This window comes from Eurosta solidaginis, chromosome 4 (genome assembly GCF_040869045.1).
Source record: "Eurosta solidaginis isolate ZX-2024a chromosome 4, ASM4086904v1, whole genome shotgun sequence".
Classification (NCBI taxonomy): Eukaryota; Metazoa; Arthropoda; class Insecta; order Diptera; family Tephritidae; genus Eurosta; species Eurosta solidaginis.
The window spans coordinates 117,360,271-117,386,508 of NC_090322.1; the positions used below are offsets into that span (position 1 = coordinate 117,360,271).

Sequence of the window (26,238 nt, forward strand, 5' to 3'; positions counted from 1 at the left end):
GAGAATTAAATAATTAATTAAATACAGTCGGAAAAATAAACACAAATACCCCATGAAAATGTATAGAAGACATTTATAAACATCTCGCCCAAAAAAAAAGTAGCGACTACCCCACAGTTTACATCGAGTAAATGCCTAAAAAATAACGAGTGACGGCTCTTATTATATCTATCCTCTTTGAAACAAGTATGAAAGAAACAATCGCCAGTGAAGATCCTGTTATATTTATGCAGCTGAACGCATTCACTTTGACAGCTGTAATGACAAATATATCGTTTGTTTTATTGCATTGACCAAACCGTACGTGCATTCATTGTGGATTAGTAAGTAAATATAAATTAAACAAGTGATCTCTTAAAATCAGTTTTGAAAAAAATTGCTTTAAAAGCACTTAAAATTATTGTTATTATTTCACGAGTGACGACATCTTTATAACATGTAAAAGAGTAAGTTTTATATGAAGCCAATATAATATTATAGGCGGCCACCGTGGTGTGATGGTAGCGTGCTCCGCCTACCACGCCGTATGCCCTGGGTTCACACCGGGCAAAGCACCATCAAAATTTTAGAAATAAGGTTCAATTCGAAGAAAATTTTTTAAAGCGGGGTCGGCCCTCGGCAGTGTTTGGCAAGCGCTCCGAGTGTATTTCTGCGATGAAAAGTTCTGAGTGAAAACTCATCCTTTGCAGATGATGTTCGGAGTCGGCATAAAACATGTAGGTCCAGCCAATTTGTAGGGAAAATCAAGAGGAGCACGACGCAAATTGGAAGAGAAGCTCGGCCTAAAATCCCTTCGGAGGTTATCGCGTCTTACATTTTTTAATAGAATATCACCTGGGGCACCTTGCCACTTTGCTTCATTTGAACCAAAGGTGGTTATTTACGATCCCGTTTGCTCCGCTGGTACCTTCCTTTAATTTGGTTCTTTTTAGGGGCCCTACATCGCTGTCAATCTAACGATCAACGTTCCGAACAAGCTGAAGGGGGCTGGGGTTGGCTATACATTAACCAATTGGTTTTATTCGTAAACCAAAGGGGTTTGACCTTTAAAATTTTGCACATAGGTTCTCAGGGAGTTCCCCAAAGAAAATCAGTGAGTAATTTTTAATTGTTATTAACAATTTACTAGTAATTAGTTGTTAAAATTGCCATGGTATAACTGTCACTTTTTATCTACATACGAACACTTTCACAATAATTATACAAAAGTACACTCTATAATGTTTACAAAACCACAAACAACTCTTTTCTTTTGTTTAAATTTACGTATTTTTGTGAAATTTAATAATTTACTTGTCTACTTTCCGCGCACACAAGCATACAGCTATTTTATCCAATTCACTGCTTGCTTGGTGCTACCAGATGCTTGAAATAGTACCAACGAATGAAAAATGTTATAAATAGTGTCACGGATATTAGCATCACTAAATTATCCCATCACTAAGGCGATGCTAAGGCCATGCCAAGCAGTATTTACGTTAATAATCAAATCAAGTATACACATATATAAGGCAGCCCAGAGAGATGTCACACACAGATGCATTTACTTATATGCCTATGTGCGCGCGAGAGACTGTAAACTACAAACATTCACATCAATAATTCAATCTTTATGTATCTACATAAACGAATAAATAATTGCGTCTACACATATGTACGTATACGAGCAGCGGAGCGGCAATGCACAAACACATGCATATATCTTATCTGAGTTGTGACAAGAGTGAGCAATAATTTGTGCACGTAGTTGTGGCTGACGATTTTGTAGCCGAAACAACTAGTAAGTTCTGGAAATCGAAGAGCCTAGAAGTATGCAGCGTAAACTATAAAAGCGGCGCCAGCGAGTAAGAAGTAATTCAGTTTGATTTGAATTGTCAAGCAGTTACGAGTAAGACGATATCTAGCGAGCAATAGCACTATTATTTTGAAAGTCAGTTTCCTTTAAGATATCAGTTTGGTTATTAAGCTATTCGTTGCACAGTTTGAGTGTTATTGTGAAGTATTTTAATAAAGGCCATTTTTCCGTTATTCAATATTGGAGTTATTTATTCAACAGTTTAGCGATACGATCCTAGCAAGAGGGCAAATAAGAGGATTTGCAAGTAAAAATCGTTACAATTGGTGTCAGAAGAGGAATTGTTGAATAAATTCCGGAGGACAACAAGGACATGGCAAAGTTCAGTGAATTGAAGATCCAGCAACTAAAGAAGGAGTTGGAGAGCCGTGGATTGAATACAAGCGGCGTTAAACTTGAACTTCAGGCACGGCTACGAGAGGCAATGGAAGCGGAAGGAATTGATGTGGAAGAGTATGACTTTCATCTTGATGGCGAGGAAGTAACAAAAATTGAAGAGAAAAACGAAACATCGCAGACAGTTACGAGCACAGACTTGAACATGATTTTGGCTGCAATATCTGCTCAAACATCGACAGTGGCTTCTCAACTGGAATCGCAAAAGACAGATATAACATCCATGATGGAAGAACAGAAGACACGTATTGCAGAAATGTCGTCAGAAATAACATCGAAAATTGAAGCACAAGAAACGCGTATTTCACAAATTTCAGAACAGATATCATCTCAGATCTCCACACAACTAGAAGAGCAGGAAGTCCGTATATCATCTAAACTGGAAGCGCATATGGAAGAAAAACTAACCCAGTTTCATGAAGGCTTCAGTGGTCGACAGGATAAAATCGAGGCCGAGGTGGATGCTTTGAGAGGACGTATCGAGCAGTTGCAACTAAATCGCCCAGCAGTTTCAATGAGTAATCCAAAGGTAAAGACACCATCCTTTGACGGTTCTGTTCCTTTTCAGGTCTTTAAGCTACAGTTTGAGAAGACCGCAGCAGTGAACCAATGGAATGCTGAAGATAAAGTTGCAGCTCTGTTCGTGGCACTGAAAGGGCCTGCCGCGGAAATCTTACAGACTATTCCAGAGTACGAACGGAACAGTTATGACGCATTGATGGCTGCTGTAGAACGGCGATACGGAAGCGAACACAGGAAACAGATATTTCAAATAGAATTGCAAAACCGCTACCAAAAAGCTAACGAGACTTTGCAGGAGTTTGCTTCGGACATTGAAAGATTGGCTCATCTTGCAAATGCGGATGCACCCGTGGAATACACGGAAAGAGTGAAGATTCAGAGCTTTATAAATGGCATACGGGACGTCGAAACGAAGCGAGCCACATACGCGAACCCAAAGCAAACATTTTCTGAAACGGTATCCCATGCATTGACCCAGGAAACGGCGTCATTATTGAGTAAACCAGCATACAAAGCTCATCGTGTGGAAGTAGAAAGGCCGGAGTGGGTAGATACAATTTTGGAAGCTCTGAAGGGATCACAACAGAAAAATGCCGGAGTTATGAAATGTTTCAAGTGCGGTAACCCAGGTCACATTGCACGTCATTGCAGTAGCAATTCCAATAGTTCCAACAATGTGGGTGGCCGTAAACGCAGAGCTGAAGGAGACGAGCAAATCTCCAAATCCACTCAATCGTTAAACTAAAGCGAGTCAGCCGCAAGGGGCGACAGCTGGCTCCCTCAATTGAATGCCCCATAATCTCTATCTCGCAAATTGGAAGAAGGTCAAGCAATCTTACTGTTGGAGGACATGTGGACGGAAAGGAACGGTTACTGACTGTAGATACGGGTGCATCTCATTCCATCATTCGAGCGGATTTAGTCAACAAGAAGATAAGACCATTGCTTGGAGCAAGATTACGTACAGCCACGGGAGAGGACACCCAGGTAATTGGAGAAGTAGAATGTGAAGTAGCAATTGGGAACGTCACGGTACTTCACAATTTTATAGTGGCAGGTATTGTTGATGAAATCATAATTGGAGTGGACTTCTTAATCAACCAAGGCATCAAGATCGATATGCAAAGCAAGACGATGCGATATAAGAACATGGATGTGCCACTTAATTTCGGCTAGAGGAAGCATATCAGAGTAAGGCAAAACAACTGCTCCTAAAGTACGCGAACATATTTGACCAGGATGATTCTAAACCAGGCCGCACCAACGTTGTGAAACATCAAATTGACACTGGAGATGCGAGACCGATCCGTCAAGCTCCACGTAGTGTTCCACTGGCGAAGCGGGAAGTTGTGAGTCAAATCATTCAAGAAATGAACGACAGCGGCGTCATCGAACCATCAGCTAGTCCATGGAGCTCACCGGTAGTACTTGTAAAAAAGAAGGATGGAAAAATGAGGTTTTGCGTGGACTACCGGAAGTTGAATGACGTAACGAAAAAGGATAGCTACCCATTGCCAAGAATTGACGACACTCTGGACTCGCTATCTGGTACGAAATGGTTTTCCACGCTGGACTTGAAAAGCGGCTACTGGCAAGTGGAGGTGAAGGAGGAAGATAAAGAGAAAACAGCCTTCAGTGTCGGTGATGGTCTTTGGCAATTTACAGTGATGCCTTTTGGACTTTGTAATGCACCAGCTACTTTTGAGAGACTCATGGACCAGGTACTGAAAGGACTACATTGGAAAACATGCTTGGTGTACCTGGACGACATCATCGTATTGGGCAAGAACTTTGATGAACATCTTAAGAACTTGGAGGAAGTTTTCCAGAGAATAGCTGGCGCTGGTCTGAAGTTAAGTCCCAAAAAGTGTGCGCTGTTTAAAAAGGAAGTCAATTATTTGGGTCACAAGGTAACGACAGAGGGCATCTGCACTGCGAACGAAAAAATAGAGGCTGTACAGGATTGGCCAAGACCACAGAACCTACATGAATTGAGAAGTTTTCTTGGGCTGTGCACATATTACCGCCGATTTGTACCAAATTTTTCCAGCGTAGCCCATAGCCTCCATGAGCTTACAAGAAAAAACAAAGCTTTTGAATGGAAGAAGGAGCAAGAAGTGGCTTTCCAAACATTGAAGGAGCGTTTGTGCACTGCCCCAATGTTAGCATATCCGATTCCAGGAGCAACATTTATTCTAGATACAGATGCAAGTGGATATGCTATAGGAGGCGTTTTATCACAACTGGTCGATGGACAGGAGAAGGTAGTTGCATATTACAGCCGTTCGATTGGAAAACCAGAGAGGAACTACTGTGTTACGCGGAGAGAGCTGTTGGCATTGGTAGAGTGCATTAAACATTTTCACAAATACCTCTACGGCCAGCGATTCCATGTCAGGACAGATCACGCAGCATTGAAATGGCTTCTGCAGTTCCGTAATCCGGAAGGACAATTGGCACGGTGGATCGAGCGACTTCAAAGCTATGACTTTTCCATTGAGCATCGAAAAGGTAGTACCCATGGAAATGCCGATGCAATGTCACGAAGGCCATGTAGTTTGGAATGCAAGCACTGTTCAAAGGCCGAGGCTAAAGAAGACATTATAGATGTCCGGCTAATGACTATAACGTGTACGGATGAATGGGACAAGGAACAACTAAGAAAGTGTCAGCTAGAAGATACAGATCTGTCACATGTTATGCAAGGGCTCGAACGAAACGAAAGACCAAGCAGAGAGGATATGTCAGCAGAGAGTCCCATTGCGAAGTCATATTGGGCACAGTGGAACAGTTTGGAATTGATATCCGGTTGCTTGCATCGAGTATGGGAGAGTGAGGATGGTCAATGCAAGAAGAAACTTATAGTTGTTCCTAGAAAGAGGATTCCTGACGTGCTCAGCGAGTTGCACAATGGTCCAAGTGGAGGCCATCTTGGTATCACGAAGACACTCGAGAAAATTAAGCAGAGATTCTATTGGGTTGGTTGCCGTCAGTCGGTCACCGAGTGGATTGCCAATTGCGAGGTATGCAACAGAGCGAAAGGGCCCAAAACCCGAAGTCGTGGCCAGATGAAGCAGTATATTTCAGGTGCACCATTTGAAAGGATCGCCATGGATGTCGCAGGTCCATTTCCTACTAGCAACCGCGGAAACAAATACGTACTGGTGGTTATGGATTATTTCAGTAAATGGCCAGAGGTATACCCAATCCCAAACCAAGAAGCAGAAACAGTAGCAGAAGTGGTTAAAAACGAATGGGTTGCAAGGTATGGTGTACCAATGGAGTTACATTCTGACCAAGGCAGGAATTTTGAATCAGCTGTGTTCCAAGAACTGTGCAAGAAGTTGGGCATTCGAAAAACACGGACAACTGCATTGCATCCTCAGTCCGATGGTATGGTGGAACGTTTCAATAGAACATTGGAGGAGCATTTAAGGAAAGTAGTCGACAAGTACCATAAGGACTGGGATACACACATATCATTATTCTTGATGGCCTACCGATCGGCAGTACATGACACAACGGGCCAAACTCCCGCAAAGGTAATTTTTGGCAATGACCTTCGACTGCCAGCTGATTTGAAGTATGGGATAGATGCCGATGCGGAGAGGAATGTCAAGAAATCCACTGATGTCTTAGAAGAAGAGCTGAGAGAGATACACGATCTGGTAAGGCAACGAGCAAAGATTATGAGTGACAAAATGAAGGCAAGGTACGATAAAGCAATTAATTCGGAAGGGTTTCAGGAAGGAGATTTGGTGCTGCTATACAACCCACAACGAAAAAAAGGTTTGTCCCCAAAATTGCAGTGTAACTGGGAAGGTCCATACAAAGTTGTAAAACGGATCAACGATGTAGTGTACCGCATACAAACCATCGGTAAACCACGAACCAAAATGAAGGTGGTCCATTTGGAAAGGCTAGCAACGTTTAGATCGAGAGATTTGTCTGATCGGGACGATCAGACTTAGGTGGAGGGCAGTGTCACGGATATTAGCATCACTAAATTATCCCATCACTAAGGCGATGCTAAGGCCATGCCAAGCAGTATTTACGTTAATAATCAAATCAAGTATACACATATATAAGGCAGCCCAGAGAGATGTCACACACAGATGCATTTACTTATATGCCTATGTGCGCGCGAGAGACTGTAAACTACAAACATTCACATCAATAATTCAATCTTTATGTATCTACATAAACGAATAAATAATTGCGTCTACACATATGTACGTATACGAGCAGCGGAGCGGCAATGCACAAACACATGCATATATCTTATCTGAGTTGTGACAAGAGTGAGCAATAATTTGTGCACGTAGTTGTGGCTGACGATTTTGTAGCCGAAACAACTAGTAAGTTCTGGAAATCGAAGAGCCTAGAAGTATGCAGCGTAAACTATAAAAGCGGCGCCAGCGAGTAAGAAGTAATTCAGTTTGATTTGAATTGTCAAGCAGTTACGAGTAAGACGATATCTAGCGAGCAATAGCACTATTATTTTGAAAGTCAGTTTCCTTTAAGATATCAGTTTGGTTATTAAGCTATTCGTTGCACAGTTTGAGTGTTATTGTGAAGTATTTTAATAAAGGCCATTTTTCCGTTATTCAATATTGGAGTTATTTATTCAACAGTTTAGCGATACGATCCTAGCAAGAGGGCAAATAAGAGGATTTGCAAGTAAAAATCGTTACAATAGTATCAACGAGGAAAATGACCTTTTCCATTCAACTCCGTATATTTATTTCACAAAAAAACAGAAAATTTGGAATAAAAAATTGCACGATTTTTTATTGCAAATTTTGGCCGGGGCGCTTTTTTATATAACTTACGTATATTTCATATAAAATTTAAAATTTAGAAATTTTCGCTTGCGGCGCTTTTCTTAGTTTTTTTTTTAATAATTTACGTTTATTTCATACGGCGTATGGCAACCCCTAACAATTATATAACGGTAATTCATATTTTGCGTTTCTAATAAAAAAAAAAATTGCTTCAATAAATGTTTTTCATGCATTTAAAGCAATAAGGGCAACCCCCTCTTAATTCATACAAATGGTCAGCAATGGTTAATTCTTTGTAGTTCTATAAATAGAACAAAAGTAAAAATACCAGTTTCTTTGAAACCGCTGCAACAACAAGCATATCTTTAACACATGATTACATACAAAGTATGTAGTGTGTAAAAGAATAAAATATGCAAGGAAGGCAATTGGGATAAAGTTTACAACAACTAAGGCATGACGTGGCTGAATGCGTTTGTAACACTTCAACCATCGTAGGAGTGCGGGTTCAAATCCCATCCCGGGAGAAAAGGCTTTGAAGAGATTTATAAGGTATAATAGAAACAGCTGTCGCCTTGTCCGTCCTGATGTCACATTGTTTAAAAATTTTTCCCAAATTATTAAATAAATTATAAGTTTCTAAATAAATAAATATTATTTTTTAAATCGTGTCTTTTTATCGTTAATATTTTAATATAAATAAAAAGATGATACAAAAAATTTTAAGGACTACCTTTATATAAATGGAACAAAAAATAGAAGACGATTTTTCCTTTAATACAGACATAGTCTTGTTGAATTTTGACTAAAAAACTTTAACAATAGCTCTTATAAAAGAATTTTGAGATTTAAAACTATAAAAGTGGAGCACAATCTTTCAATTTAAGGCAAACCATGTACTTGGGATTAACTAATTGATTATTTAAAATTTTAACACGCGCTCTACTTTTATAATTTGTTATGGTCCACTTGGGAGATTCACCCTTTGAACATACTAGTTGGCTAGTGATAGGTGAAAAGTTCAGGATTCACCTCACTCATGTCTGCCTGGGGTGGTTAAAACGATATTTTTTTTCCATACTAGTGGCATCGCCAAAAATTCCAATGACATTGACGATTTCTCAATATCAGATGGCTCAATTGTGTAGGAGGCTCATCTCATCAGCTGACTTGGGTTTCTGTCATTGTGCTGGCGTAGAGATTGTCAAACGGAGATGGCAAGCGCAAACTGTAACCTACACATTGACAATTAAATACGGCGTGGTGGCAAATATTCTTTTAGTAGAAAAATTGCCCCATCGCATTTAAAACTACATCTATTAATAAATCCATCTAACTTAGCGCATAATGCTCCCACGACACAAGAGTTGCAAATGGTATGCTTCCTTTACATTCGCCTAACATCAACACAAAGGTTCTGACAGTCGGAACAAGGCATGTATAACGCTGTAGAGATGAGCTAACCATAAAGTTGAACCATTCGATAATAGCCGCCACAGTTAGATAACTGTGTTTTTCCATCCATATAATGGAAAGGATTTTTTTCTTTAACGCCATGATGGCGTGGTGCGCCATTTTTTTTTTTTTTTGGAAAAAGGGGATTATTAAAAAGATTGCGCGCGGATGTGGTCGTGGTCGGAGGGAGTAAAAAAAAAAAATTAGGGCTGAATGTGAGTGGACGTGTGTTAACGCCGAACTGCACAATAAGTAAACTTTGTTCCACAATTTTATCTGCACATATTAACCAAATTTAAAGTTAAATAGCAAAGAAGCTACTGAATGTAAAGCAATAACAAAGCAACAATTTAAACGAATTTTAAGTGAAGTTCCACTGGAAATATGTCAAAGGTTGACAAACTTGAAGTTCCCAATTGAAGCTATAATAGAAAAATCTAAACGACAAAAAATTTCTTTGTGCAAATTTGTGTATTGGTTACGTTAAGCAAAACAAAAAATGTGAAATGTGCAACGAGATGGAGATTCGCCGCAAAGTAATTAATTCTCATTGAGTACAACTCTATTAAGGCACTGTGTCGGCATTTAGAATATACTGCATACAAAAGTGGACAAACAGAAAAAGGCACTCAGTGTATCGTCACTGCCTAATAAAGTGAAACCGACAAAAGATACAAATATCAGCGTTCTATAATATATGTGTTATTAATTCAACAACCACAGTTTAAATTTAAATTATATTCAATGCCTCTTCAACTCTAATCTCCATCGTCATCAGCATAAGTTGGCATTAGTGATGCAGTTGGCACATTAAATAAATCCTTTTATGATTAATTGTGCTTTACGCCTAACATTAGTTGACAAATACGATTACCAAATAGGCTTATTAAAAGCTTCCAACGTGTAGCAACCAAAACAAGCGCCAACACCACCGACACCGCCAACTCAGCGCGATACCACCATCACAACTTACACAAAATCAGGGATGCACCTTAACGTTAAGCTAATCGTTTATCAAAAAATTTCCACCGTTTCCGTTGAAACCCTTCGAAATATTATCGATAAAGAAATTATCAAGATAAATTGTATCTCGTTTTTAACCGAAACGAAAAGCTTTCGTTAACGTTAAAAACGATAACGAAAACGTGATACTTTATGTTTGAATTGTGCTGGCAATGCTATAGCCATGGTGAAGCCGTAAGGTGGCAACAACGAGCGCACATACACACACAAACTCTATGTAATTTGTTTGTGTAATTCGTTGGTGGTAATGTCAAAAATACTCTGAGAAATGTTCGTACTGTCAAAATTCATGAGAAAAGTTGCAATCAGCTTGGATAATGCTTTCACCTTTAATGACTCCGCCATCAATCAGCTTTGCCAGCATAGTTTGAAATTAATAATCAACATAAACGATTTGATTTCGTTTTGATATGGCAGAAAACGAAACGAAATCATTTCGTTAATTTGACGATCTTAACGTTAATAAACGAAACGAAATGACTTCGTTTCGTTTATTAACGTTGATTATCGTAACGAAATGATATCGTTTCGTTGGTTAAGCATGCCTGCACAAAATCAACATCAAGATTCTATCGCAACAACCAAACCAACCACAATTACCGGCAACAACACTTACCGGTAACAACACTTACCGGCAACAACAACTTACCGGAACAACAACCTACCTGCTACAACAACTACCAGCAACAACATCACCAGGAACTAAGCCGGCGTAGCAGAGGCCCACAGTACGGCCTCTTGCCGGCTAAGTAGGTATCAGCCTACGGGTGAGTCGCTGCCAAGTAGTAGAATAAATATATGTATTACACAGTTTAGATGTAAATGGAGTCGTGAAGCTTTAAAACACGCTTTTAAAACATTCTTGGTGCAATAACCAATTAAGTTGAAATTGTCTACATTTGTGCGTGCATACCCACCAAGAAAATTATTTTAGCGATTACAAGGAGTACGGATAACCGGTAAAAGTTATGATGGCTTCGTTTAATGTCGTATAATTAGACGTTATGTAAGTCTCATTTTACATCACTTATATGCATTATGCATAATGTTGTGTTTGAAAGAAAATTGAACCCTACTTACATATGTCTGTCTAATAGCCTCAGCGCAGTCGCATTTTGTATTAAACTGAACTAGTTTAACAATACAATCCTTTCCATAAGGCATACATTTTTTTGTGGGTGTCCAAATCAAATGTCCTTTCTATTTTAATACGTACGTACATATGTGTATGTGTGTCACTTCCTTTGCCCGATTTGTTGGCGCAAGCAGATCAACCTTGAATAAGGATCCTTCCCATCAAATTTCGTAATGCTACCTTTAAACGTTCTAGTGGAGATACCGCTAGCGAAAGTAGAAAAACAATTTTTTATAAGCAGGCGTTGCCGCACCCATTTTTCAAAGTTTGTATGTGGGTATCGTGAGCAAGCTCAACGTAGCCAACCTACATGCCAAATTTAAAGCTTGCGGCTCAAAACCAAGGGCTCTATTTATCGCCGTTTGTGGTAGAAACCAGTATGACACCTTCTCTTCATGGAAATAAGCGAACGGGTGGCATTGCTGACTTTGATTTTCATTCGGGTGAGGCTACCAATGTAGCTTCAAGTCAGTTTTAGCAAAGCAAATTTTATGCATTAATTTGTTTTGTTTAGCCTCAGATGCGTCTCGGTATACATCTACACACACATTAGTATTTAGCGTTTATTTAATTTAGTAAACTGAAGAAAACAAAAATTTACATATTATGTATAAATAAGATCGCATACATACATAAGCGCGTATCCCCTTTTAAGCCAGGGTTGCATAACAGATCGATAAAAATTTGATAATTTGAAAACATAAACTAATACTGTTTTCGCACAGAAACTTAATGATCTCATTTCACCTTCTAATGAAATCGTAAATTTTTTGCTTTCACACAGAAGTAACTGCTCGATTAGTATGAAGGATTAAATGTCAAGCGAATAAAATGACAATGCTACATCCCTGCAAAAACGCTCGCGTCAATCCACGTCATTTGACTAGTCATTTTACAGCCGCAGGTTATATTCATAGTCACATTTGCATGGGCGTGGGTAAGTTTTGTGACCAAATTTTTTGTAGGGATGACAGACAATCATGGCGGAACGATACAAGGTGGCAGCATGGTGACATACCTACAAACATTAAAAAATTCCATGTACTTGTTAATTCGATGGACAAATGTCAAAATCGTACTGCGCCGGTAGTTGATGTATGAAATCAAATAAAAAAGGTTGTAATCAGCTGTTCGATGCGGCCACCTTGTATCGTTCCGCCATGTAGACAATGACATTTACTTTGACAAATGACATTTTTAAGCACTGTACACATCAAAAACTAAAAGCCTTCCGCGATTTACAACCAGATGGACTGAATTTTTGTATGTGTGCGTGTCGGGTATTTGACGCTTGCCCCGCGACTATCAAATAAAAAGCCATCAATCAACATTTGCATTGAGAAACTGTAGAGTACGGACGTGAATATGCCGTCATCGGATGATGACTTTTTTTTACTTGCAACTACAGCACTTTTATTAAATAATAAAAAAAATAATAAAAATTTTATTAAATAATAATAAAAGCTTTACATTCCATAAAGCTGCTAAACATTGATAATTTTCAATAAATTTTAATATGAATTGCTGTTCTTCCGCGCACTTGTTCATTTTGAATGTCGACACAACCTAAATACAACACTGCGTTTTGTCAATCACACCCCGCGACTATCAAATAAGCTAGCGTCAAATGAAAAAATCAAAAATTTTTGATTTTCATCAACGTGTAGCCGACAACAAATACGTGTGTCACGAAGCCACCCGACTGCACTAACACACACAAAATTCAGTCAATCTGGTTGTAAATCGCGGAAGGCTTTAAGAAGCGGAACGCTGCCAACAGAGTTTCATTGTGCTTTTGACTTCATTAGGCATTCGATTAGCTACTAATGAAATAATTATATAATCGAATTTTGTAGCGAAGATTGAGCTCAATAAGCGTCTTAATGTAGAAAACTGCCTTTATTATTCAATAAGCCGTCTGTGTGAAAACAGTATAAGGCATTGAAGCTGGTTTTTTTTGTAATTTGAGTTCAATGCAAACATTTTTGCTTATCTACTTTTAGGCGTTGAGCAGCATGTTCAACAATTAAGATCATATAGTAAATTAAATGCACCAAAAGGAAAATAAACCATTTTTTAAATAACCTATAATAAATAAGATTTTATAAGGTAATAAAGATTATAAATAATAATGATAGAAATTACAGAACAAAATACAACATCATTAGCTTAGGTATACCAAAAATAGAATAAACTATAATAAAACCAGGTTTAATAAAATAATAGAGACTATCAAATAACGGTCATAAAAATAAAATAACAATTAAAATTAATGTAAATCAAATTAAAATAAATACAATTAAAATAAATAAATACATTAAATAAATAAATAAGGAAATAAAATTCGTAGCTACAACAAAAACAACAAACTAATAACCCTAAAAACTTTACGTATGAATACATTTAGTATGTTAGTTTTTTTTCCCCTCGAAGTCAACTTTTGTGTTGCAATAACCGTTAAAAGGTGTATGTAACTCGTTCAATACACACACAATTGGTTCATTTTTCTTTCTTTGTTTTGCTTAAGGTTTTCTTTAAAACATTTTGAATAAGGCTTAGTATAGGTTTACTTATATTGCATTTATTGTCATGTATACACATATTTGTGACAACCAATCTGGGTATTAGAACAGTTATAAGGAATATGTCTTACGAAATCAATATCAAAACAGATTACCCATTTTTCTCAGGTGGCGCTTTCTTTTTGATTAATCCTTTTTCTCATACTAATTTTTTTTACTAAGCCCTTTTATTCACTGATAAAGACGTGAAGTAGATACCGAATTAAGAAACTTTTATAGCGTTTTCTGGCTATAGTGTTACGCTTTTTGTACGCTGCGCAAGGGTTGTTGTTCTATTCTAAAAAACAGGCACCGCCTTTACGGGGTATTTCGTTCTTTTGTGAAAATTTTTGCCTGCTCGCAACGCAAAAGCGTTACACTTTTACCCTGTTTAAAATGGCGGTGTGGCAGTGTAACTCTGTGAAACTCTCAATTCGCTCACACAAATCACCTACCCAGATTGCGCATTCACGAGTTCAAAATTGCTTCGTTCTGCGCATATACGTCATAGTTGACTGGTTGAGTGAATGAAAGATAATGACGTAAGAATTGCCCATAAAAAGAGCTGATCTAATGTTTGCATGCGCAATGCGCAATCTTGTGTACTTTGTGATATGAGTGAATATGGTGAGTTGAATTGTTCTTTGTATGCACTATAAATGTTGAAAATTTTCTGGGGTAGGAGTAAAGCCCCCATTACTGATACTTAGCATAGACTTGACTTGACTTGGCGTAAACTTGGCAACTTAGCCACGATTATACTCCACTTGGCGCATAAAATCTGGCATCATAATCAGCGTTGAAATTTATTTCTAAATAAATGTCAATTTGTATGACAAAATGTCAAAATGAAATGGAAACAAACAAATGGCATCTCAAAATGTAAACGTCACTTAGAACTTACATAGAAAATCAAAATTCAACAGACTTCTAAGTCAAGTTAAGTTTTGAGTAATCAGTAACATGCAATGTTAATTTAACAGAACTGTAAGTGACAGTTCGCAAGCCAAGTCAAGTCTATGCTAAGTATCAGTAATGGAGCCTTAACTCTATTCATAGTACAGGTCTACAAGTAGGATATGTAGCAGCACGCACATACACAGTCACGTTCTCCTGATAAAATGCTTGTTTTTGTTCGTTTTTTTTGTGGATGCTATTTGGCACTGTTGTACTTCTTAGGACCAAAAAAAGTTTAGTAGCTGCTATCGAAAACTGCTTAAAATTTTTATTGTTATATTACAAAGAAATATACTTATTTACTTTCAAACGAGCACTTAACTACATCTCTTTTTAATGTCCATATATTTTGGACAATTTTAATTAACAAATTGTGATACTTTATTACCGGGGACGATTGCTAAAACACGACCAAAACCGTCGGGGGAGGTATTAATAGACGCGTTTTTGCCTCGCTTCCAATAATTCGAATACTTTTTCTCTTTGGACTATTGATAACAGGACAAAACGCGTCTTTTCATTTCTCTTTCCACATTTTTGGACGGGTTATTGCAGTCGACCACGGTTTCAAACTGTTTTTCGCGGAGAACTTTTGAACGGGTACAAAAACTTAGCACCCGTGTTTGTATTCTTAATGCTGGAATAACTACGCGTTCGCATATACCCCAATTCAAGACTTTTATATAATTTTCTGTAGGACCCATATAGGTGCACTACATTTTCATACTAAATTGGTTCCAAAAAATTTACCATCACAACAACCCATATCTGATATTCCGCTCCATTTTTTGTTTCCCTGTGTCGCTTTCCACGACAACAACCCCAGTAATTTTGACACTTCGTTCAGTGTCAAACGCAAGTTCCACGCAGGTTCCACTGAGTTCCACAATAGTTTGACACTGACCGAAGTGGCAAACTGCAGTGTGTTAGAAAGAGAAAGGAATTGTTTCCTTCTCATACATATCATACTTGTAAACCTGTACTATGACTCTATTAAGGCTTTACCATTTACTTAGGCAACAATTTATTTCAGAAAAGAAAACGCTATTAGTTTATGAAAACTGAGCTTTTAAATTGCGAAATTTAGTAATAGTGCAACTTAAGTCTCGCACCTAAAATTCGGGTCGCACATGTCGATAGGGATACGAGTATTTTCGTCAAGATTAAGATTCCAAAATCGGAAGATATGTTTTTTCAACCGTTTAAAAGATATTAGCATTGTTTACTATATAGTTTGGAATTAAATTGAGGTTATGTTGCGAATAGAGTGGAAGGCAGTCGAATGAAGTGGAATAAGAAACAGCAGGAAGAGCAGAGTTGTATAGCATCAATATACCATCAATCTTTGTATCAATATTAAAGATAAATGAAGAAAAAACTAAATGCTTGAATATAAGCAAACATTTTCTCTTAATTACTGCAAAAAAGGTGTCCTAACTGCTTTATATCCAAAATTATCACAGTGCATGTCTGTTTAAAAATTTAACTTGAATTTCCTTCAAGATTTTCGTAATATGGCCATTAATGATGTTTGTGTGTGTGGTAATTTTTAACGATCGACTGTTAGTTGCGCTACTTCCCTTCAAAAAACGCGAGTACTCCATAAATAATGTAAGGAATACTCCTTTGGGAGTATAGGAGTATTCCAAAACTAATCTGTATTCATACAAAAAATGTGCTCCAATTAACATTGCGATGTCCTAGGAGAGGAGTAGGTGATCCCACTCTTGTTTTGTTTGTGAGTATTCCATAGAGAACATATGTGAGATTACTTTCCAAAGTACTTTCACTGTAGTACTCCATGGAGCACCCACAGAGGATCATATGCCAAAGTACTAAAGAGGAATTGTGTCGGAAAGAATTATCGGAGTGAATTTAATTTAAAATGAAGGTAAATGAAGAGGGGCAATACAACTTTTATATTTTTTACTACGAATATTCTTATGTTATTTAGCATTTGCGTGAATAAAGAAACTAATATTTCTCTATACTATAGTATGTATACATAAAACCAGTGCGCGGTTGCATTTTATCAGAGTTGCCATAGTAAAATTTTATTATCAGTTATTTGTATGCAATATTTTACTTTTGGCAACTCTGTTCGATCGTCATCGTGTCGTGATCACGGTCGTTAAAAAACGAGCAATGATCGGCTGATGGTGGTCCGCAAACGCATTGCAAAGGAGTATTGTTAGAGTACTCCAACGTGCAGAAAATGGAACACGTAATCCAACAATTTTTGCAGGGTTGTTAAGGTTTACAATGGTTCATTGTGAATGAAACTAAGTGTGATATCTTCTGCATAGACGTCAAAATTTCAAAGTGATTGGATCACCTGATTTGTAATTGACTATCGCTGTCTCATTCCGTATCTCTTTCTATCACCCGCTGCAGATAGCCGTTCTTATGCGCCGCCATATTGAACACCCTGTTAAAACGCTAAAAAGTAGCCTTATTGAACATCCTGTCAGGCAGTTGACAGATAAGATATCACATTTAGTTTCATTCACAATGCAATGGTTATTAGCGCTTTCTCGTTGTTGCAATTCACGAATCACAAATGAAGATTTGGCAATGCGCATGAAAACATTAGATCAGCTGTTTTGATGACGTAGGCGTTGACCCTCTTCATTTAGCCGTGCTTTGATATACGTGTATTTGGTGTGATTTGTAAAAGTTTTAATTAATAAATCATATTAATAATGCGTTGTGAAGTATTTGGATGTAACAAAAACAACAAGAAAATCAGTGAAAACAAATGGAAAATTCTCCATTATCCGAAGGATGTGGGTAAGAAATGGCTTCCCATTCCAGTGAAAGTGTCTCGTCTTCAAGAAAATTACTAAGCGATTCTTTACTTTATTTTAAAAAATAACTAAATAAGCTTGATTACATTCTTTTAAATAATTGGGCTTATTATATAATTTCTTTTTAATGTCAATATTTTTATCACTTAGATAGATATCTTATAGAGCCCAAACACTATGCGTCTGGCTAACGAGTAACTTTTGATTTTTTAACATTGCCGGATAACATTCAAATATTTGTCGGTACGTAAAAGTATATCGAAAACCTTTTCCAGGAAGCAGGGTATACGTTCAGGACGTATTTTATAACGCTTCTCCCAATAGCCGGCTGAATAATGTTCAGGCAACTCTTCCCGTCGTATAACTTCGTTTCTTTTTTTCGGCCAAAAAATTTTGTTGGGGATCGTAAATTTCGCATTTTTGTACCCATAACTGAAAATTTTCATATAAAGCTCAGCTGTTAACTGCGTCAATTGTATGACAATCTTTAGTGAATCCTTATCACCTGTCAAAGCACTGATTTTATTGAAGAGTAGGGTTATAGCTCGGCCGCCACATAACTCATTCTCTGAAATATCCGAAACTGCATCAGCCAAAACTTCCATTGTATTTAGCAGGGATGCACCTTAACGTTAAGCTAATCGTTTATCAAAAAATTGCCACCGTTTCCGTTGAAACACTTCGAAATATTATCGATAAAGAAATTATCAAGATAAATTGTCTCTCGTTTTTAACCGAAACGAAAAGCTTTCGTTAGCGTTAAAAACGTTAACAGAAACGTGATACTTTATGTTTGAATTGTGCTGGCAATGCTTTAGCCATGGTGAAGCCGTAAGGTGGCAACAACGAGCGCACATACACACACAAACTCTATGTAATTTGTTTGTGTAATTCGTTGGTGGTAATGTCAAAAATACTCTGAGAAATGTTCGTACTGTCAAAATTCATGAGAAAAGTTGCAATCAGCTTGGATAATGCTTTCACCTTTAATGACTCCGCCATCAATCAGCTTTGCCAGCATAGTTTGAAATTAATAATCAACATAAACGATTTGATTTCGTTTTGATATGGCAGAAAACGAAACGAAATCATTTCGTTAATTTGACGATCTTAACGTTAATAAACGAAACGAAATGACTTCGTTTCGTTTATTAACGTTGATTATCGTAACGAAATGATATCGTTTCGTTGGTTAAGCATGCCTGGTATTTAGAGTGGGTCCTACGTAGAATAACATTTTATGTAGCGCCAAATTTCCAGCATTCAGTTCTGATTCCAACAGGGCTAATAGTAGTTAATAATCGTCTACTAAGCTCCTTAAAGCTTCACTAATTGCTTGCACACATGTGCAGTATGAGGATAAAGTGAAAGTTTTTATGCTAAGCTGAGCAGAGCTCACAGGGTATATTAGTTTTGTTCTCATAACGGTAATCTGTAACGGAATAAACTAAGATATACACTTCTATATATCAAAATGATCTGGGCGAAAAAAGAAATTCATTTAGCCATGTCCGTCCGTCTGTCCGTTAACACGATAACTTGAGTAAATTTTGAGGTCTCTTGATGAAATTTGGTATGTAGGTTCCTGGGCACTCATCTCAGATCACTATTTAAAATGAACGAAATTGGACTATAACCACACCCACTTTTTCGATATCGAAAATTTCGAAAAATCGAAAAAGTGCGATAATTCATTACCAAAGACGAATAAAGCGATGAAACTTGGTAGGTGGGGTGACCTTATAACGCAGAATAGAAATTTTGTAAAGTTTTGGACAATGGGCGTGGCACCGCCCACTTTTAAAATAACGTAATTTAAAAGTTTTGCAAGCTGTTGTTGTTGTTGTTGTTGTAGCAATGCTCGCCCCACCTAATAGCCGCGACCGATCACAAATTGTCATCAATATCCTCTAACGGGAGTCCAAGGAAACTTGCCGTTTCAACAGGGGTGGACCATAAGGAAAGGGGTGTTAGAGGCGTTGGTTCCACATTACAATTGAAGAGATGGTTGGTGTCATGTGGGGACACATTGCAAGCGGGGCATACATTTTGTATGTCGGGGTTGATTCTGGATAGGTAAGAGTTTAACCTGTTACAGTATCCAGAACGAAGTTGAGCAAGAGTGACACGCGTTTCCCTGGGGAGTATGCGTTCCTCTTCCGCAAGTTTTGGATAATTTTCGTTAAGCACTGGATTCACCGGGCAATTCCCGGCATAAAGGTCCGACGCCTGTTTATGGAGTTCACCAAGGACCTGCTTGTGTTTTTTCACTTCATACGGCTGGGTTCTCAGGTGCCGTATTTCCTCAAAATGCTTACGGAGATGACTCCTTAAGCCCCTATGCGGTGCTGGTTCATCAATCAGATGTCTGTTGGGATGCCCAGGTTTCTGGGTATTCAACAGGAACTGTTTGGTCAGCATCTCATTTCTCTCCCTGATGGGGAGTATTCTCGCCTCATTATGCAGATGGTGTTCTGGGGACATAAGAAGACAGCCCGTGGCGATTCTGAGAGCAGTATTTTTGCAGGCCTGTAGTTTCTTCCAGTGGGTGATTTTTAGGCTTGGCGACCATATGGGTGACGCGTAGCACGTAATCGGCTGGCTAATTGCTTTGTATGTAGTCATGAGCGTTTCTTTATCTTTTCCCCAAGTACTGCCAGCGAGGGATTTGAGGATTTTGTTACGGCTCTGAATTCTCGGAACAATTGCGGCTGCGTGCTCACCAAAATGTAGATCCTGATCAAACGTCACACCCAAGATTTTGGGGTGTCGGACAGTCGGTAGCGTAGTGCCATCGACGTGGATGTTCAAAATGGTCGACATTTGGGGCGTCCATGTTGTAAATAAGGTCGCGGAAGATTTAGTCGGTGATAATGCCAGGTTTCGCGAGGCGAAAAAACTGGAGAGATCAGGGAGGTAGCCGTTTATTTTATTGCATAGCGCATCGATCTTTGGGCATGGGCCTGTGGCCATTATTGTGCAGTCATCGGCGTAGGAAACGATTGTGACTCCTTCCGGTGGTGAAGGTAGCTTAGATATGAGGAAATTAAACAAAAGTGGGGATAGGACACCACCCTGTGGCACCCCCTGTTTAATTCTCCTTGATTTTGATGTTTCGTTTCTAAATTGCACCGATGCCTGCCGACCACCCAGATAATTTGCGGTCCACCTTTTAAGACATGGGGGAAGGGTAGACCCTTCCAGGTCCTGCAGTAACGAGCCATGGTTGACCGTATCAAAAGCTTTTGATAGTTCTAGAGCTACGAGTACTGTTCTATGGTGGGGGTATTGATTTAAACCGCAATTTATCTGGGTGCTAATGGCATTTAGCGCGGTGGTAGTGCTATGGAGTTTTCTGAAGCCATGCTGATGAGGGGCTAGCTGCAAATTTGCTTGGAAATAAGGGAGCAAAATGGCTTCAAGCGTCTTTGCCACTGGCGATAGGAGAGATATCGGACGATACGACTCACCTATGTTAGCTGGTTTCCCAGGCTTTAGTAGCGGACCACCTTGGCCATTTTCCATTTCTCAGGTATGACAAAGGTGGAAAGAGACAGATTGAAGACATGCGATAAATATTTGGACCCCTCTTTCCCTAGGTTTTTAAGCATCGGCATGGCTATGCCGTCTGGGCCCACTGCTTTGGATGGTTTAGCACGACCAATGGCGTCCTCAACCTCTTTAGCGGTGATGGTGATTGGTGACGCGCTGAATTTGTGTTTATGTGCGCGTCTATTGGCTCTCCGTCTATCTTTGTCGACCGTAGGATGCATTATATATTGTCGGCAGAAAGCGCTCGCGCATTTTTTCGCGTCCGACAGCACTTTGTCGCCAAAGGCGATGGAAACTTTGTCTTTGTGCTTAGTCGGATTCGATAGGGACTTTACGGTGGACCAAATTTTACCCACACCGGTAGAGAGGTTACAACCTCTTAGGTGCTCCTCCCATTTCGCCCGCTTGTGTTCATCTACAAGCAATCTGATGCGTTGGTTTATATCCCTTATTTGGGGGTCGCCTGGGTCAAGCTGTCTTATAAGGTCACGTTCTCTCGCTAAGTTTGCGGCCTCCGCCGGGAAGTGGGGCCGGATTTCGGGAATTCTCCCGGCGGGAATGAAATGTGCCGAGGCGGATTTAATGACCTTACGGAAGGCACGCTCCCCTTGGCGGGCATCAGTCGGGATAGGGAGGGCAGCTAGGCGGCTGTCTGTAAAGGATTTATATTCTTCCCACTTTCCTTTTTTGAAGTTTATGAAAGTGCGTTTTTCAGTGACGATGAAGTCGGCATTACGCTCAAGCGAAATAATTATGGGCAGGTGGTCGGATGCCAATGTTGTCATCGGCTGCCAGTTGACGCAGTTTACGAGTTCTGCGCTCACGATTGAGATATCTGGCGAGCTGTGACAGCTTCCTACCATACGTGTGGGGCCGTCTCCGTTTATTGTGCAGAACGTCGTTTCTTCTATTTGATCCGCCAACATCTCACCCCTACTGTCCGCCCGCAAGTTTGAATGCCATAGATCGTTATGGGCATTGAAATCGCCTAAGATAATGCGATTGTTGCCAGTGAGTAAGGCCCTGATATTAGGGCGGTATCCACTGGGGCAACAGGTGGCAGGAGGGATGTAGATGTTGATGATTTCTAGGTTTGCATCGCCTGACCGGACAGATAGGCCTTGACGTTCTAAGACATTGTCCCTGCGGTCGATGCCAGGATCAAATATACAATATTGCACATAGTGGTGTATGATAAACGCGAGACCGCCTCCATTTCCGCTCTCGCGGTCTTTCCTGTGGACGTTATACCCAGAGCAGGTCTGCAATGCAGATCTTGCTGTGAGTTTAGTCTCTTGAATCGCAGCAATGCGGATGTTGTGCCGCTTAATGAAATCAACTATCTCCGTAATCTTCCCAGTTAGTCCATTACAGTTTAACTGCAGAATTCTGAAGTGCATAAGGGGAGACGTCGCCACTCTGGGGGTAAGTGACGGGTGACTACGCCTGGGTTGGGGAAGGCCAGGACGCAATTGCTGTTGTGGCCCTAGGACTGGGCGTCCTTGGGCAAGCATTGGGGTACCCGGATGATTTGGGTTTGCGACCTGGCAACATGGCGCGATGAAACCCGTCGGGGGGTTGCCGTCGCGGAGACCAGAACATCTAGGGAAGTGGCACCACCCAAGGCAGGAGCTGCATTGGGCGGATGTCGCAAACATATATATTCTATGCTGGCAAACGGTGCAAACGGAGGTAGGGACTAAGAGTCTGTTTCCCTGACCTACACGATTGCTGCCGGAAAAGAGGGGGGGGGGGAGATGGGGGCAGGGGCTGTTGCTCAGCATTGCTTCCGACTCTACTACGAAGATTGTAGTTATGAGTGGTAGCAGCTGTTTGAGTTGTTGGCGCCGTAGGGCGCGAGCAGCAGCGGGTACTTGTTGTGGCTTGCTGAGCAGCGGGGCTGCTGGAAGGTAGTGGGGGGGGGGGGGGGGGGGGGGGCTAGACGTAGACTACGGGACGCCCTTGGGCGTGAACAGCAAGGAGCCACAAAAGATTTATAAAAGTTACGTGGACGTCGGGTTTTGGGATCAAGCCCAGAACAACCTGTCCGATGCAACCATCCCTTGCACGAGACACACTGAACAGAGTATGACCGTCCTAAGAAGATTCTTTTCCGGCAAATGCAGCAAAACCATTTTTCTTAGGACCGGGGTCAGGAGACGGACCCGGATTGGATTCGATGCCTTCCCGGAGTAAGAGAATATGGAGCAGTCCTGCTGCAAGGAGCTGCTGGGAGGATGACAATTTGTGGGAGGGACGAAACAAATTAGATGGGGTCACACTGAAATGACAGTCCTTGGTCGGGAAAAATCCCGAGTCGCTCCGGTACATAGAACCGACTGCCTTGGGAAGCGAGTTTTGCAAGCTGTAATTTGGCAGTCGTTAAAGATATTATGATGAAATTTGGCAGGAACGTTACTCCTATTACTATATGTGTGCTAAATAAAAGTTAGCAAAATCGGATGACGAACACGCCCACTTAAAAAAAAAATTGTTTAAAAGTCAAATTTTAACAAAAAATTTTATATCTTTACAGTATATAAGTAAATTATGTCAACATTCAACTCCAGTAATGATATGGTGCAACAAAATACAAAAATAAAAGAAAATTTCAAAATGGACGTCCGCCCTTTTTCATTTAATTCGTCTAGAATAATTTTAATGCCATAAGTCGAACAAAAGTTTACCAATCCTTGTGAAATTTGGTAGGGGCATAGATTCTATGACGATAACTGTTTTCTGTGAAAATGGGCGAAATCGGTTGAAGCCACGCCGAGTTTTTATACACAGTCGACCGTCTGTCCTTCCGCTCAGCCGTTAACAAGATAACTTCAGCAAAAATCGATATATCTTTACTAAACTTAGTTCACGCACTTATCTGAACTCACTTTATCTTGGTATAAAAAATGGTCGAAGTCCGACTATGACCACGCCCACTTTTTCGATATCGAAAATTTCGAAAAATGAAGGAAAAATGCCATATTTTTATACCAAATATGAAAAAAGGGATGAAACATGGTATGTGGATTGGTTTATTGACGCAAAATATAACTTCAGAAAAAACTTTGTAAAATGGATTTGACACCTACCATATTAAGTAGAAGAAAATGAAAAAGTTCTGCAGGGCGAAATCAAAAGCCCTTGGAATTATGGCAAGAATATTGTTCCTGGTTCAGCGACTTTATTCTCTTTACGTTACTCCAAATATTTTCGACGTGAAAGGACGCGCAACTATGACAGAATTTTGTCTCGATCTTCATGTTCAAGTTTTAGCCGTTTTGCAGTCTCTTCGATAGCTTTACGACTAGAGCTGGATTCCAATACTTTCCGAGTTTTACCCTCATCTCGCTTCTTCAGACGCTCAGCAAATTCATCACGCTCTTTCAAATCCTTCCATCAAGCCCAAAAATACACAAATCGTAGATATGTTTAGATATGTTAAAATTATAGCTGGTGGGACATCGTTTAGTAGAATTGACCGATAAGAACGATACATTAGAACACATGTAAAAATATTTTGGTTAAATAATTAAATTATTCCCGCACCAGCAAATATTTGAATGTTATCCGGCAATATCAAGGGCGTAGACAGGGGGCAGGGGGGCAAGTGCCCACCCCTAAATTCATGAGAAGTCTATTAATTTTTTTATTTATACAATTACTTCTATTTTTTTTTGCCATTTTTAATTTTAGTGGGATGAATTTTTTATTTTTTGCGCTTGACAAACCCCCCTCTCTCCCACCAGAATCCGATAACAATTTACCGAAAAAAAGTAAAAAAAAAATGGCAAAATTTTACAGATGTTTTTATCGGTTCAACTTTTTAGTTGGAGTACCGAATTTTGGTGAAGTTGAATGCAATTGACACCCTGTAGTATTTCAAGTCCAATTATGACTACTTGAGTAATGGTTTTTATCAAGTCGTTATTACAATTAAATTCTATTATTGAAGTGGAAAGTGTGTGATTTGTCACGTACACGTTGCTTTGGTTCCCGATGGTGGCCCTAGCTAGCTCAGTACATTTGGCAGGCCGTGGTTCTCAACCCGCCATCTTGGAACCGGACGCACACATATATTTATTTTCTTCCGTTCAACCTCTTCGGATTCACCTTCCCACCGCACAACAGGAATCCCACCCAACCTTGGACCGCTCGCATCGTGCAACCTACTCTGCGGTCACCCTAGTGCCATGCTCCATACTCCTACTTACCTCCTCATCATTCCATCCTTACATCCCGCCCCAAAAGAAATTAGCAAACCATATTACTTCTCTTTTCACTTCAATAACGCATTTTAATGAACATAATCTTAAAATCTATACACGAATGAAATAAAATCGTATACAAAAAAATCAAGCTTCGTTTAGATTCAATAATATTGTTACGAATATTAGCAAAACTAAGGAGTGCTGCCAGCTCTAAGCCGATCTAAGCAGTGACGTGAATGCACATCAATAATTCAATCATTATGTATCTACATAAACGAATAAATAATTGCGTCTACACATATGTACACATTCCGACGAGCAACATTTACACACAAGGCAGCAAGAGATGAGATGTCACACACCGATGAATTTACTTATACGCTTATGTGTGTGCGGGAGACTGTAAACTACAAACACATGCATATACCTTACCTGAGTTGTCACAAGAGAGAGCAATAATTTGTGCACGTAATTGTGGCTGGCGATTTTGTAGCCGAAACAACTAGTAACTTCTGGAAATCGAAGAGCCTAGAAGTATGCAGCGTAAACTATAAAAGCGGTGCAGGCAAGTAAGAAGAATTCAGTTTGATTTGAGTTGTCAAGCAGTTGCGATTAAGACGATATCTAGCGAGCAATAGCAGTATTATTTTGAATAGTAGAGTTTCATTGAGCTATCAATCAGTGTGGTTATTAAGCAAGCTATTCGTTGCATAGTTGAGTGTATTGTGAAGTACTTTAATAAAGGCCATTTTTCCATTATCCAATATTGGAGTTATTTATTCAACAGTTTAGTGATTCGAACTTAGCAGAGGATTGCAAATAAGAGGATTTGCAAGTAAATTCGTTACAATATTTTTCCTCAAACAACTTACCTTATATATATATATATATGTGTAAATTTGAGTTTAACACATATGGGTTCTTTTCTCGCAAAAAAAATATATATCTTTACACAGACATATAAAAGTAAAAAATAAACGTAT

The 26,238-nt window shown here is 39.4% G+C and overlaps 1 protein-coding gene across 5 annotated transcripts in view; it reads left to right on the top strand.

Annotated features, from left to right (window-relative positions):
* The first annotated feature begins 299 nt into the window (after window positions 1-299).
* Window positions 300-26,238, top strand: part of LOC137250200 (apyrase) — a 296,228-nt gene continuing 270,289 nt past the window's right edge. For 4 of the 5 annotated variants that reach the window (XM_067782612.1, XM_067782613.1, XM_067782614.1 and 1 more), the window contains exon 1: window positions 300-446. The gene's annotated coding sequence lies outside the window, so the exon portion shown is untranslated. The remainder of the gene's footprint in view (window positions 447-26,238) is intronic. The other variant, XM_067782611.1, reaches the window with a different exon arrangement.